This window comes from Serinus canaria, chromosome 1A, assembly GCF_022539315.1.
Source record: "Serinus canaria isolate serCan28SL12 chromosome 1A, serCan2020, whole genome shotgun sequence".
Taxonomy (NCBI): Eukaryota; Metazoa; Chordata; class Aves; order Passeriformes; family Fringillidae; genus Serinus; species Serinus canaria.
Genome location: NC_066314.1, coordinates 36,859,029 through 36,873,754, shown reverse-complemented (window position 1 = coordinate 36,873,754; position 14,726 = coordinate 36,859,029). Strand labels below are relative to the sequence as shown.

The window sequence follows — 14,726 nt, the reverse complement described above, 5'->3', positions numbered from 1 at the left end:
AGTCATACTACAACTACTGAAAGGTCCTTAAGAAACAAAAACAACCTCATTCAGATAGCTTTGCAGATGTATTTATTTAAATTCCACCTCTGATAAAGTTAAAATATTAAGTGTACTTCTGAGAAGCAAGAAAATGCTTCATCATCACCAGGAATGGGCTTTAAATTCTTGTCTATGTTTTACAAACAGCATAATCAAAGTTCAATAGAGAATATGCAAAGATTGCAAATCTATAGCAGACAGAGAAATTTACATAAATAACAGATATGAATATCTGATGTTTACAGAAATAAAACTGCCTGCTATGCAAACAGACTAAAGTCTACAACTAAAATACATTTCATTATGCTGATTTTTCAAACCAAAGCTCATTGTAGGTGCATATGTAGGAGACGGTCATGTAATGCAAGGAGAAACATCTATAGTAAAACAGTATCTATATATTGTTATGCTGTATTGCTAAAAGAAGTTTGGATTGAGAATTGGATGAAAATGGGGATTGTTTCCCCTTCAAGACCTTTGAATTTCACAGCTACAGCAGAGACCTGTACAATTCAATGGGAATGTAGTACCCAAAGACCTTTAACAAGCTTAAAAATTCTGTTCTTTAATATCTCACGCTGAAAGTGGGAATTTGATTTTTTTTTTTTTTAAGAGAGTCATGTAAAATACCATATCAAGTACATTGCACTGATCACACTGATTCTGCTCTGGAAATATGACAAGGTCACATACAAAGATGACAATTTACTTATTAGAGTGAGTTAAAATGTGAAATGTAATAAGACTGTCAACAGAGCAGTGCTTAGCCCAATTCATCCATCCTAGAGCTAGCCTTTGTCAATGCATGACTGAAGGTTTAAAAGCCAAACTTGATTCCTGCAAGTGGTTTCCTTTGGGAAGCAGGAGGACCCTACAGGTGTGGCAGAGACAGAATTTTGTCTAATGCTCATTGTTTGTTTTTTAAGGATAAAACACTGGTTTCACTAGTATCTGGAAGACATTGACTTCTTGTCATGTTAGAAATACTATCAGTACTCACACAAAAACATAAATAAGAAAGGGATGTGAATAAGCTAGCGTACAAACTCCAGGAATTAAAAAAAGGAAAGAAAAGAAAAAAAAGCCTGAACACCTAAATTCCCTAAAAAGCAAGGAGAACCAATACCTCACATCTCCATACACATTGTGCTCGACAAGGTCACCCTCCAAATGCAAAGAATTCATTTAATCCTCTGGATGAATGCAGCATGTGTTGCACTCCCAGTGAAACCACACAGGCTCCAAATAAGAGGCCATCAGCTACTGCTATAAATGCACTCAAATGGCTGGGAGCCTGAGCAGTGTAATTTGATTTTCCCCTTTCCAATAAAAAAACAAAACAAAGAGAAGTGTTTTACTGTTGAAGGTGTGCCTCGTTTAAAAGGCCAAAAGGTGCCTTTCCTTCTAAATTTTAAAAACATTAATCAAGAATGAAATAAACAACATGTGCAGGTCAAAGGTTAATATCCCAGGGTCTTTAATGTGCATTTACCACCCATTTCTTTTCCATTAACACCATCACCTCCTCCCTGTCTTTCAACACCCCTCCAACTATTCTTGCCTTGTGTCTCACTTATTCACACAACTGAAAAGTAGTAATTATTTTGCAGTTAATCTTCAGGAAACTGCTGCATACAAAACAGGCTTTGCCTTCTGTTCCAATGTCTGAAGGGAATGACCACTAGAGAGAAGCTACTGTTTCATTTCTCCTCTAAAGAGTTTGCCTGGGTTTTTTTTTTTTTGTTTGTTTGTTTGTTTAAAGATTAGAAGACCAGTTTCACTATTACCTTGAAGACACTGATATCATAACACAAGAAAAGAAAAATATCATCAGCAAGAGGATAACAAAGGTCTATGGAGGAGATTTTGATTTTAGAGATAATGGCATTAATCCGAGATAGATTTAAATTATTTAAATAATGTGATTGTAGAAATTCACAAGCACTTTTCAGGGTAGAGTAGGGCTCTAATTATATCTGAACAATTAGCCTTTACTATTGTGCTGTTTAGAATGCTTCTCTGAGTGGGTATATTCTTAATAATTGGGCCATTAATTAAAATTGCTATCTCAAGGGCTGCCAGAAATCTTCAATAAAAAAAAACCATATTGGGCTGGGATGGAACCAGGACAAAATAATCCCTCTCTGAATGTGTGTTCTATCATATACACTGGGAAAAAAAAAACAAAGAAAAGCAAAGAAAGGAAAGCAGACATTGTTCCTGTATGTTCTCTACTTTTCTAGAAAATATAAAGCAGTATTTGAAAAATTTCAAAAGCATTTCCATATCAATAAAGAAAGGTACCAAAAGGGTAAAAAGATAACTTAGATATTTTTTCTTCTGTTCTCTCCCACAAGGTAGAATGAACCTATTGGTATAATACATCTTTTTCATTTCTAACACTGATGTTTTTTTAATTCTCCCTAAACTGTCTTCATAATACTAAGCAAATCTCTAACATCATTACTTGTATTTACAGAACCAAGATTTTTCCCAAGTCGTCCTTTCAGCAGTGAAACAAAGGCTACTGTATTTACTCAGAAAATATTTCTCAAACTCCATTAAGCAATTATGTTAGAAATTAGGGAAAAAAGCCCACCAGTGGGATTTAAACACCTGCATATCTCAGTCAGGAGAATCTCTGCCCTCTGGCACATCAAGGCTGGTTGGACAGACTGAGCTTGCAAGTTCCTCATTAGGTTTAATTCCACTCTACTGAACACACACTTTGCTGAATTAAAGAAATGGATAAATTTATAACTGCTCTTCAAAAGTAGCAACTTGCACTGAACATCTTTGATTTTAGCAGGTAGATAAAAAAAAGATCTGTCCTCTGATTATATCCAGACAAGCTTCCTGGTGAATACTCTCAGATGACAACTCATACTCAAAACCACAGAAAAGTCTGTGATATATTAGTCCAAAACAATAACTCCTTATAACTTCTGGCCTTCCTGTATTGTATTGAGTCTGTTAACCTTATTGCTAAATACTCTTCTGTTGTGGAGTTACTCTGTGTTGCCCTGGATGGGAAAGTCCTTCATATGTGCAGCAGGATGTTAATTTTATGATTACTTTGGCCAACTCCAGAAATTTGTCAGGGGAGGCCATTTTTATTCCATGTGGAAAGTTCCACATTCTGGTGCTTTGCAGACAGATTTCTTCTGCCTTAAACTCCAGTGCCTCCATATCTGCTGTTTGCTCTCCTGCATGCTTCAGGCAAAAGGTTGTAGGGCACTGTGAGGATTTTCACATCAGACACACGGAAAATCTGTTTCAGGATCTCAAAGTGGAAAGCGGTAGCGTAGGTCACTTAACACTATCGGTCATTTTATCTCGCAGGAGACATGGATGAGAGGGCTGGGCAGAAGGAGGATCATGCCTCAAGCAGCTCAGAACTGGCTCTGTCCTCTCTGCCCCCTGAAATGGCATGGGTACACACAGGAGCTAATACACACGGGTACAGCTAGGAATGGGCATTCGTGTTTTTTCAAACACACACTGTTATTCAGCAATTTGGGGAAGTGGGCTTAAAAAAGAAACAGAAACAAACATCTTGGGTCCTCTTTAACTTTCCATTACTCACTGCTTCTGAAAATGCATTTCTTAGTTTTTTCCCTTTTTCTTCTCAAAATGTGCCACACATTTTCAGAAAATTAATGTGAGGATTTATAGCACTAACTTTATCAGCAGTGCATATGCATTTTAATAACTGAGTTAACTGTAGGCTAACATTAGCCTGTGCAGTATTTGTTGGCACACACTGGAAATCTTGTGTGCCCCTGCAACAATGAAGCAGCGGGAAGGAACCTAACACCAAGTTTCATTTAGTGTTCTGTCATGTGTAACTCTCCTACTGGGGCTACAGACAAACAGGTAGTCCAGGTCCTACAAGAGAAAGAATCTGAGCTAAGAGAAGATGCTGAGGCCATTGTTACTTCAGTCTAGGACCACTCTATCAGTGTATCGAACCTCCTGAGGCCACCTCCCTCTCCCTCCTGAGAGAAACCTTACTCACCCCTCTCATTCTTAAACGAAGGACATACCAGTTCTGTAGCTCTGACTGGGTGAAGATCACAAAATATGTGTGTTGGAACATCAGAAGCATCTGCTTATGGCAAATCTAGTGCTTGTAGTTCAAATACCCAAGAATCTCTGCCACCTAATGGCTGGAATAAATCAGGATTTGACTTGCATGCATTGACTGATCATCATAAAATGAAAAATATTGGAACTCAGAGCCTAAAAATCTTTGCATGAAAAACTAATGTGATTTTAGTAGAGAGAACAGCAGTTTGAAAATGGAAGGAGCATGTGATGGGACTGGCAACAATCTGCAGGTAAATCTCAGCTATATTCAGGTCACGAACTCAACTCCCTTGTTACTTCTGAGCCTGAAATTTATTTAATAGAAAGAAATAAAATGTGAGAGAGAAGGGAATAAATTATCCTATTTTAACATCATTGAATTATGTGCCATGAAGTTACTGCACTGAAGTTTTCATCAGCATGAGCAGAGGATGAGTAAGCTAGGGCGGAGCAGATTGCCAACAACAGCCTTTAGCTATATCATTTTATATGCTTTAAAAAGTGCTTGTAAATTTGTACACTTGGGAATTTCATGGACCCACACCTGATGTTAATCTGGTCTTTAATCATGTCATTGATGCTAGCAAATTCTTGCAATGATCCTTAATAACTAGGGAAACTGATTTTACTTTACACAGATTGAAAGGTGTTAACTACTCTGCTGTCCAACATTTAAGCCATCGGTTATTCAGTGTCGTAACCAGTATGGCTGCCTACCTTTCTAGGTAGACTACAAATAATACATTGAAAAATGAAGAAATAAACCAAGGAAATGCCCCAAATGACCACAGAATATGATAGTGCTTTCAAGACAGTCACCCAGTTGTCCCCAGATTGGTTATTTTACATCCAAAGATAACTTAAGGAGCTTTGGTTTTTACTATTTGCAATACACTATGCAAGAAAAGGATACAGTATTTCGTGTAGACCAACAAAGTTCTCTTACAACTGAGATATTTGTAAATTCCCCCCAAATGAAAATATAAATCATTTGAGTTTAATAGTCTATCAAGGCATACAAAATGAATAGCAAGGACATGGACTAGAATGTAGCAAAAATTAATTCCTCTATGGATGAGATCACAGAAAATTATCTTACAGCCAACCTATTGTAAATAAGAAAATTTATGTTTTGTTTCTAATGTAGTAGACCTTTAAAAAACAAATTACAGAGGTTTAGTCAAAACTGACTCAGTGTAAAAGTCAGTGTTTAAAAACTGACTCCATGAAAATGAGCAGCTACAGATAACAAAATAATCACAAGGACACAAGCATCGTTTAAAAGGCACTACAGAAAATGTGGATTTAAATTTTAGTAGTACACTGTCATCCAAACTAATAGTGTGTCAACATTAGGCTCAAATGCTCACTTGCATCTTTTTTAGTGCCACTATCACATGCAAGACTCCCATAACACTTTTCCATTTACCAGCCAAACCTAGCTGAGCTATGCAGACTGTCATTTTGTCTTTATCTGTTTGTTAATAACATGGGGTGAGAAACTACTTACATGTAGAGTCCTTGTACTACACTTACAGTAACTTGTTACAGAAGTCCTTTCTTTCAACTCCTTTTAGCTAGTTGTTAAAAACTAAAATGTCTTTCAGTTCAGAATATGCCGAGCACTTTCCAGCAATGGGAAATCTACCACTCTTGTGAGCAACCTGTTCCAGTGTCTACCACCCTTGTAAAAAATGTTATCCTTATGCCCAATCTAAATCTACCTTCTTTTAGTTAAAAGCCATTACCCTTTTTCCTTTCACACAAGCTGTGCTAAAAAGTCTGTTTCCGCCTTGTAAGGTACACTTACGGTACTGAAAAGCCACAATTGGTGTCTGTGGAGCCCTCTCCAGGCTGATAGCCCCAGCTCTCTGTCTGTTTTGATACATGACGTGCTCCATCCCTCTGATCACCTCATGGCCTTCCTGTAGACCCCATCCAACAGATCTATGTCCTTCTTCTGCTGGGGACCCCAGAGGTGGATGCAGCAATCCGTGTGGTACCATGAAGGACTACGGCAGAGCAGAGCCCCTCCCTCAACCTGATGGCCATGCTGGTTTTGTTGCAGCCCAGAATACAACTGGCTTTCTAGTTACATCCAGCTTTTCATCTCCCAGTATCCCTGATTCCTTCTCAGCAGGGCTGCTCTCAATCCCTCCATGCCTCAGCTTTTACTGGGGGCTGCCCAACCCAGGTGCAGCACCTTGGCCTTGTTGAACCTCATGAGGTGCCCATGGGCTGATTTCTCCAGCTCCAATCCCTCTGGAGAGCACCCAATCCCTCAGTGGTGTCAGCTGCCCCACTCAGCTTGGTGTTCTCTGCACACTTGCTGAGGGTGCACTCAATCCCACTGTCCATGTCACTGCTGGAGACATTAACCTGTGCTGGTCCCAGTGCAGACCCCTGAGGGACAGCCCTTGTCACTGCCCTCCATTTGGAGACTGAGCTGCTGACCACCACCCTCTGGATGTGAGAGACAACCAATTCCTCATCCACCTAACAGACAATTCATCACATCCATTTCTCTTCAGTTTAAGGAATAGGATGTTTTGGGTGACTGCATCAAAGCCTTTACAGGAGTCCATATAAATGCCACATGTAGCCCTTCTCCTGTCCACAGATGCAGTCACTCCATCACAGAAGGTCAGGCAGGACTTGCCCTTGGTGAAGCCATGGTGGCCATCTCCAATCACTGCCTTCTCTTCCATGTGCCTTAGCACAGATTGTAGGAGTGTTAGTGTTGGATAGAGGGAAGGAGTAAAAAGCTAAATGGACGTTGCTTTTATTTAGAAGTAATTCATGATCTGGGCACTGTATTCTGCTAACAATAAAAATCTCAGCAGGGCAATTTTAAACTGGTATCAGACCACTTGGGACTGTTTATTTCTACCCAGCTGTCCAGACTGAAATCTACTTATCAATACAGAGCTTCTTTGCCTCTTTGTTGAAATTATCTCCAATGCACTGCCAAAATAATGACAATGTTGTGACAGTCTCTGAAGGTTTGCTTTGATTACCTCGGCATCATGGTGACACAGAACCACTGGACTGCTTTGATACTCAAGAGAAAGGACAACAGGTTACATAAACAGTGTTTTCTAGACACAGAAGATAAACAAAGTCCTCCCAGACCCTCTAAAGTAACAGCCTAGTTCATTTATTACTGCTTCAGACTAAATCACTGCTAGGTTTTTTCCCTAAAACTGGTGTGTGTATTAGTGCAGACATGACATATTTCACTTGCTTTCACTTTTACTGAGTCAATTGCTACATGCAGCTATGCCTTTCTCCTATTCTTCAAAATGATATTTCTCAGTTTCCTCATATATATTAAAGAAGTAATGCCCCAAAATAGATGATAGGAGCTAAAGTTTCACAATTACATAATTGTGATTTTACTGAAGTCCCATATTGCCTAATAGTTTATAGTGTAACTCAGTGCCTTATGGATGCTGAAATGCCTTCAAATAACTGCCTCAATTCTCCAGTGTATATTCCAAGACATATTGACTCTTGCTTTAACTATTTTGGTGTCTTGGATGACTAATCAGCTTTGTTGTGAGTCAAGACTTTCTGTAAGGCTTTGTGGATTTGCTGCTTCCAGAACAGCAATACTGAATGAATTCACAATGGTTTTAAATAGATTGTAACAACCCTTATCATCTTAGACTCTTCTGCAATCATCAGCTGTTCCATCAACAATTTTTAACTGCCAGTTCCTCAATGTTATTTTAACTTTTGCCAATTCAATGTACTTCCCCCTGCTTTATTGATTTTTAAAGCTTAATAACAACACATTAGGACATAGTCCACAGATGAAAGTTTTATAGTCCAGCTGGAGTTTTACCATAAAACCCATTCATCTGCAGTAAACAGAATTGTTCAAATGAACAAATAAACAATTTTGGTTTTGACATGCTCTTCCAAGTTGCCATGTTACCTAGGATTTGATTTCTTTCTAACTCAAAGAAATACATGGACATCTATTTAAAAACAAGGTGGAAATTAACAAATTGGCCAGAAAAAGTTAGATGTTACACACATTTTAAGGAAAAGTAACATTTCCCTGTAAGAGTTTACTGACATCACTGTGAAAAAAAGACAAATATAAACAAAACAGAACCCTTAATACAATAATGACTCCTGAAAAAGGTAATTGCACCATAATTTCATATTTGTAACTGTAAACTTAATTAATGCTTCATTAACAGATTGTAGCATCTTCCTTATGGAAGATATTTCTTCCCAAACCTGAAACAATGATTTTGCTAGTTTTCAGCCAAATATTTTGTTTCAAGTAGCATCTATCATCTTCTTAATGAAAATGTCAGTAACACAGAGAGAAGCAGCACATTTTCCACAAAAAAGATATGTAGAAGGTATTTATTTATATGTAATAAATCTAATATGAAATATCTCTCTTTTTTATGACATGTAAACATATTTGATTTATTTTCCCTCTAAATCAAATTATTTTGTACACTGCAGGACATCCCACTTAAAAGGACTCCAGGATCACATTTTATTTCTCTATGAGCATGGTTCCAAATAACAAAAAAAAATTCATGTTTTTTTATTTGACACTGACAGAAGATTGATTAAAATCTGGGGAAACAACAATTGCTACTATTTCTGTCAGCTCACAGTCAAGCATTCTCTCTTACAATTTTTAATAGTGCTTAGGCATTTTTTAACTTTATGTAAATATTTTTCTGGTTCAGTATAAATATTAACTTGCATTATTAACACTATTACTTCACCAGCTTTCAGTTACTTCTTAATTATTTGCAGCGTTTCCATCTAAAAGGTGTCATCAGTGGGCTACCCACCAAGAACCAACTGGGACCACCTCTGTTCCAAATTAGAGCTTAGCAGCTACTGCTGCAGTACAAGTACACTGAGCAGTCATGACTGCATTGTGATGTAATAGAATACAATTGTTATTGTTTCAATTAAGTTCAGAGATGGAAAGTCACCAGAGATCGAAAGTCATCACTAGACATAATGGCGTGACCTTATTTTTCTTGCTCACATTTCCTTTCTGTCTGCTGGAATTAGTCTAGAAGGACACTGCTGTCTCATTTGAAATACGTCTCCTGACGTGTCTGGATGTGGAACACATTTGCTCTCTGGAGCCATGAGCTTGTCTTGTTCTCTAGACTCCACTTAAAGACTGCAAACCAGTCATTGCAGTAAGTGATGCCAGCCCATTCCTGAGAGACCTGACCATCTCCAGCCACAAAAATTAACAGCCAAAGCTCAGAGGATCTCAAGATCCATTGGCTCCATTTCAGGCAAATCCCTGGAAAAAGCCTTTTTTGCATCCACTTTCCTGATACAGTTACACAGAAAGGGGCATTAGTGCTTGCACCATCCAGCACTGTCCACACAGGACACCTGATTTGCATGCAGACAACCATGTGAACCAGTGCTCCAAGAAGCTAGTGAGGACCAAGAAGCTCTGTCAGAAGAAGGACTGACTTTTTAAATGCTTCTGTCCTGTACAGAGTTTCTGTGATGCCTCAAGGTAGTCCAAATCCAGAGGACTGAAAGCAGGAACAAGGACTGGTGAGCCTTGGGAATGCTAAGAGATGGGACTCAAAGCTGAATCCTGGTCTGCTAATGTCCAGTTGAGAAGAGAGAACATCTCATGCTCCCATTATCCTATCTGTCTTTTTTGGGTTAACAGATGAACATGTGTCACTCAATTAAATAGATACAGTTCTAAACATAGATAGGGAAGTGGGAAAAAAAAAAAAACAACTCCAAGGTGTTATTTGTATGCAGTCATTTTCAAAAGCAGAAAAGAAACACTAGAGCACAAGCAAAACATACAGCAATTACCAATTACAAATTACATATTTTACAAAATGTTTCTGCAAGGAAATTGAATGTGGGTCTGATTTGACACTGACAAAATCCCAAGTCTTTCCATGGCAAGCATAGTATCCGGTCCTTGCAATGTGTATTATAGTGATTGGCATAAGCAGAACATAATAAAAAACTCAGTCCTTGCAATGTGTATTATAGTGATTGGCATAAGCAGAACACAATAAAAAACTCAGTAGTGGTTTTGCCCCCTTCTTGCTTATTTCTCTGACATGATACATGAAGTTTATCTTAAAGAGGCCCAGTTTTCAGAAGCCAGCATCCATCTGTGGTAACAATTTTCCATGCATGCATTTATCTTTGCAGTAATAACTGATCTACATATAAACAAACCAGTTCCTACATACAAATTCTAGCAGCTCTCAGGCAGATTATTTCATCAGCACGTGCAGGCAATACCACAAGGAGGTTAGTACCAAAAAAATGCATACGCATCAGTGCAAGTCAGATTCCCTGCTAAAAATCCAGCTACACATCTCCCAGCCATACACCTCTGATCCATCTCAATGGGGAGCATAAATGTAAAATTTAGCACAAATTAGATCACACTTCTCTAAGAAAATGAGAAACTCTGTATTATTACATCCCTGTGTTACCAATCAAACATAATGAATTTTTGATCCTCTGCAGTATAAAGCACAGCACTGCCAGCCATCTAAAGCAAACATTCCCAGACTCTGAAACACAGTGGTAAATATTCTTGCCCAGGGTGCTGATGTTGGTGGCAATTTCAGGCATTGACTCATGCCTACTTTTCCCAAGTCCATACCAGTAAAATCTGGATAAAACAATAGCTTTATGAAGGCTTCTGTTAGTTCCTATGAATTACTCCAGCTAGCTGGCCAGTGATATAAAACGGACATTATTTTTACAATTCTCTCAAAATGAAATTCAAACTAATTTCAACTATTCTCTCATAGTATTTTTAGTTGAATCAATATTATTCAGCCATTTTGAAAGCTGTTATGACACACATAAACTAAGACATACATGAACAATTCCCTATTACAGGAGAATAAAGGTTATGTTGCAACTCTTTTTTATACACATACAATGTTTAAGTGTTCATTAGAGGACCCCAAGAGGGCCATGGGTTCCCTCAATATACTGTAAGTGCTTTTCTCCCTGCAAGGTAACAGCCTCACATCTCCTGCACTTTAATCCATTCTGTGACTGATGGTGACCCCTCCTCACAATGCATGGCAATATTCACTGGAAAAAAGCCCTTCAACTGTTCTGAATTTAGCCCCCTGAAGTCATATTACCATAGGAGTTTTTGATTTTAACTGTGGTAGTCTAGGCTAGATAGCATGTGAACTCAGGAAAGTAAGTATATTAAAAGGTTCCTCAATTCTCAGATCTGATTTTTTTTCATATTTAAAGCCCACAGTAGGGGAAAGAGGAAAGATGATTTTTTTTCTCCTTGCAGCACTTCAGAGTCAATACATTTACCAAGATACAATCTGAATTCCATTCTGAGTTGCAGAATGGTTAGCTAATTGGCAAGCACATACAATTTAAGAACTAGATTTCGTAGATTAAACTCATTACTTCAAGCTTTTTATACCAGGCTCTGAGTCCCCGCATAACCTCTTCCTCTGCCGATTATCTGCCCTGCTCCCTTTTCCTATTCCATTCCCCTGCCTCGGTGCTGTAATCCAACGCCTTCTCTGCAAAGGTTGCCTCACCTGGCCCCAGTGCTTCCTCCTGTCCAGGCTCCCTCTCTCGCAGCCCCGGCTCCTCATAGCCCAGGCTTGACCCGAAGCTTATGGCAGTCCTCTCCGAGCCACCACCGTCACCTCGGCACCAAGGACCTGTCTCACTGAACGCTACATTTCCCGGAATGAATCCAGTTACCAGGCGGCGGCGGCGGAGCTGGTTGTTGATCGGTGATACCCTCCAGCTGACTGCCTTTTTAGCATGCACGATCTTCAGGCCACAGACTACGCCTTTCTTTTGTGTCTGGAAAGCCTGTAGCAGTTGCTGGGCACTAGGAACAAGCCAGCCTTTGTATCGGGGGCTACAAAACTCTTCTTACCTAAGAGGACTGCAATTCCCGTCCACCTTCACTAAAGATAAAGATTAAATGAGGTCCGGGGATGTTTAAGGATGAGTAGACTACTCCGAAGCAAGGCTTGTTTTCTATGTTGACTGTTTTGCACAGAAAATAAAGCTCATCAAAGGCCTGAAGTTGCCTTTACTTTGAAAGAAATACGTCATCTTCAAATATGCAAAGCAGGTTTACTGTTGATAACCCAAGAGTTATTGACCTTGTATTTCAGCTGTTCTCAGCGTGCACTTTGGCTTTTTCTGTAATAAGATCATCTTACCAGCAGATGATTATTGATCACTTATGACAGAAACAAAAAGCCTTGAGCAGACTAATCTATTCATTGTGCTCAGTGCAAAATGATGTAAAAATTGACAAACACTCCCCTCTTCCTACCCACCCCAGCTCACCCCCCACTCCCCCCCCCCCAAAAAAAAAAAAAAATGTAGTCACAGTCAAAACACCATTTCAGGATGAAACAGAGAACGAGGGAAGATGGCAAGCAGCAGCAAGTTTTACCGGAGACCTGCTTGGTGAGCAACTACCACCCGGCAAGAGCCATGGCACTGCCAACCAAGTATGATCACAACTGGACTAAGTCCTCACCACCTAACCCAAACCTGCTAGGCCCTTCCCCGTGCTGCCCACCCAGGAAGGGGAGGAAATGTATGGCTGCACGAGAAGGCTGTGGAGCAGGGCTGGGCGGCTCAGGACTCACGGGACCATCAGTATCCTCGTCAACCCAACGCCGACGCAGTGGCAAGATCTGCCCCCATCCCCAAGTTCTCCGGACGGGCACAGGCAGGTGGGCAAGGAGCAGGTGATGGAAGGAGAAGCTTCTAGACTAACCTGCTCACAGGTTTCCACGATGTGCTTTCTCCCCCTCGGGGGACCCTGACCGTGACGCCCGGCTTGGAGGATGCTTTGGGCTGCTCTGCCCCTCTCCTCTCCGACGCGACAGGAGAGGGCGGTCCCCTGCCCGCCCCAGCTGGAGGGCTACGGAGGCTGCGGGGCGCTCCGGGCGGGGGGCACGGCCGGGGCTAGGGGACGAGCGGGGATGCGGCAGGTACCGGCCGTGCCGGGAGCGGGCAGCCGGCTGGCTGTGTCCTCGCTCGCCGCAGATTTTAAGGTTAAGTGCGTGCGATTTCTCACCCTCACAAAAGGGAGGAGGAAGGAAAGATGATCAAGGAAGCAAACCAGGCAGGGGAGCGATGAAGGGGCGGGGGGGGTGGAGGGGGGGGAGAAGAAAAGGAGGGAGAAACAAAGGGAAGAATAAAACCCTCTCTGGGAGCAAGCAAACAAAGAGGGTAAAAAGAGCTCGGCGGTCTCCTCGGGGGGTAACCCCCCGCCGGGCTTCCCGGTACCGCGGCACCCCGCCCCGACGTGCGCCCCGCGGCAGCCGGCCCCGGCCCCGGGCTGCTGCCCACGGCCGCGCACAGCGGAGCCCCGCGGGCAGGACCCCGCGCCTGGCCGCGGTCGCCCTGGGAAGTTCGGCTGCGCGCAAACACCCCCGCGGGGTCCGGGCATCTTACCTGTCGGCTGGCACTCCTCGGGGAGCGGTGGGATGAAACGGGGGGAAAAAATGGGGAGGAAAAAAATGATAATAAAGCCACCCCGGTTTCCGAAATTGCACCGCTCGATCAGGTTACTATGGAAATCGTCGCGAGGAGGCAAAAAAAAAAGCCAGAAGCCATCCTCATCCTCTCCGCCTCCGCGAGGCACCGCGGCGCCGGAGCCGCTGCCTCCCCGGGCGCAGGGCTGCGCGCTCCCCACCGCCGGCCGCTCTCCGCCGCCGCGCACCGGCAGCGGCCCCGGCCCCAGCCCCGCGCCGCGCCGCCAGCCGTGCTGCCCCCCTCCGCACAGCTGGAATTTAAAGGGGCCGTGCTCTCCGGGCGCCGCTGCCCCCGCCGCCCAGGGCCGGCTGGGTGTGCCTTTGCAACCAAAAGTTTCCCGCGGGTGCGCCGAGATACGGGCATCCGCAGGGACACGGGGGATAAAGGAGCGGCGCGCTTGCCTTGCGTAGCCCTGGGCGTTATGAATTATTATAGGCGTAACAGCAGGATCCAAAGGCCTCAACAGAGCTCAGTTGCAACGAGTGCTTTGCACAGACACGGGTAAGAGGCAGCCCCGGCCTCTGAGAGCTTGTAATGTGAGCAATGAGGGCAGAGAGAAGGGAAAAAAGTGTATTAAATGCATGAGGAAGGGTTGAAAACTTCCTAACCACCCCAGCCAGAAATCACAATTTTTACATTTTAACTAAAAGACTCAAAAAATACAACAAACAGTTCTGACACAGTGTCCCTTATTCATAAAGAGAAGCACTTATCAAACCTGCCTGTTCTGAGAAGTGAGTCTGGCCTGCAGGACACCCTGGCCAGCCTGGAGGTGGGATCTATTTGAAGCCCAGCTGTGGAGAGATCTGTGCCAACAGCTGCCACTCACAAGCCCATGTAGACTTTGGCCTGACTGGGTGGACAGAGCTTAGCAGCCCTTGCCACCACTTCACTCTGTCCCCACCTTCACGCCTCACATGATGCTCTGCTCTGCCCCACTCCCGGGTGAGCTGTTTCCCACCACAAGCCCTCTCTCTGCTCCAGCAGCATCAGGTGCTTCAGCTGATTCAGGAACTACCACCCAAAGCATGGGTTTTCACCCC

At 42.3% G+C, this 14,726-nt stretch overlaps 1 protein-coding gene across 1 annotated transcript in view; it reads right to left on the bottom strand.

Annotated features, from left to right (window-relative positions):
* NAV3 (neuron navigator 3) overlaps positions 1-13,836 on the bottom strand; it is a 512,047-nt gene extending 498,211 nt beyond the window's left edge. The window contains exon 1 of the mRNA XM_050987333.1: positions 13,603-13,836. The gene's annotated coding sequence lies outside the window, so the exon portion shown is untranslated. The remainder of the gene's footprint in view (positions 1-13,602) is intronic.
* Between the last annotated feature and the right edge of the window lie 890 nt (positions 13,837-14,726).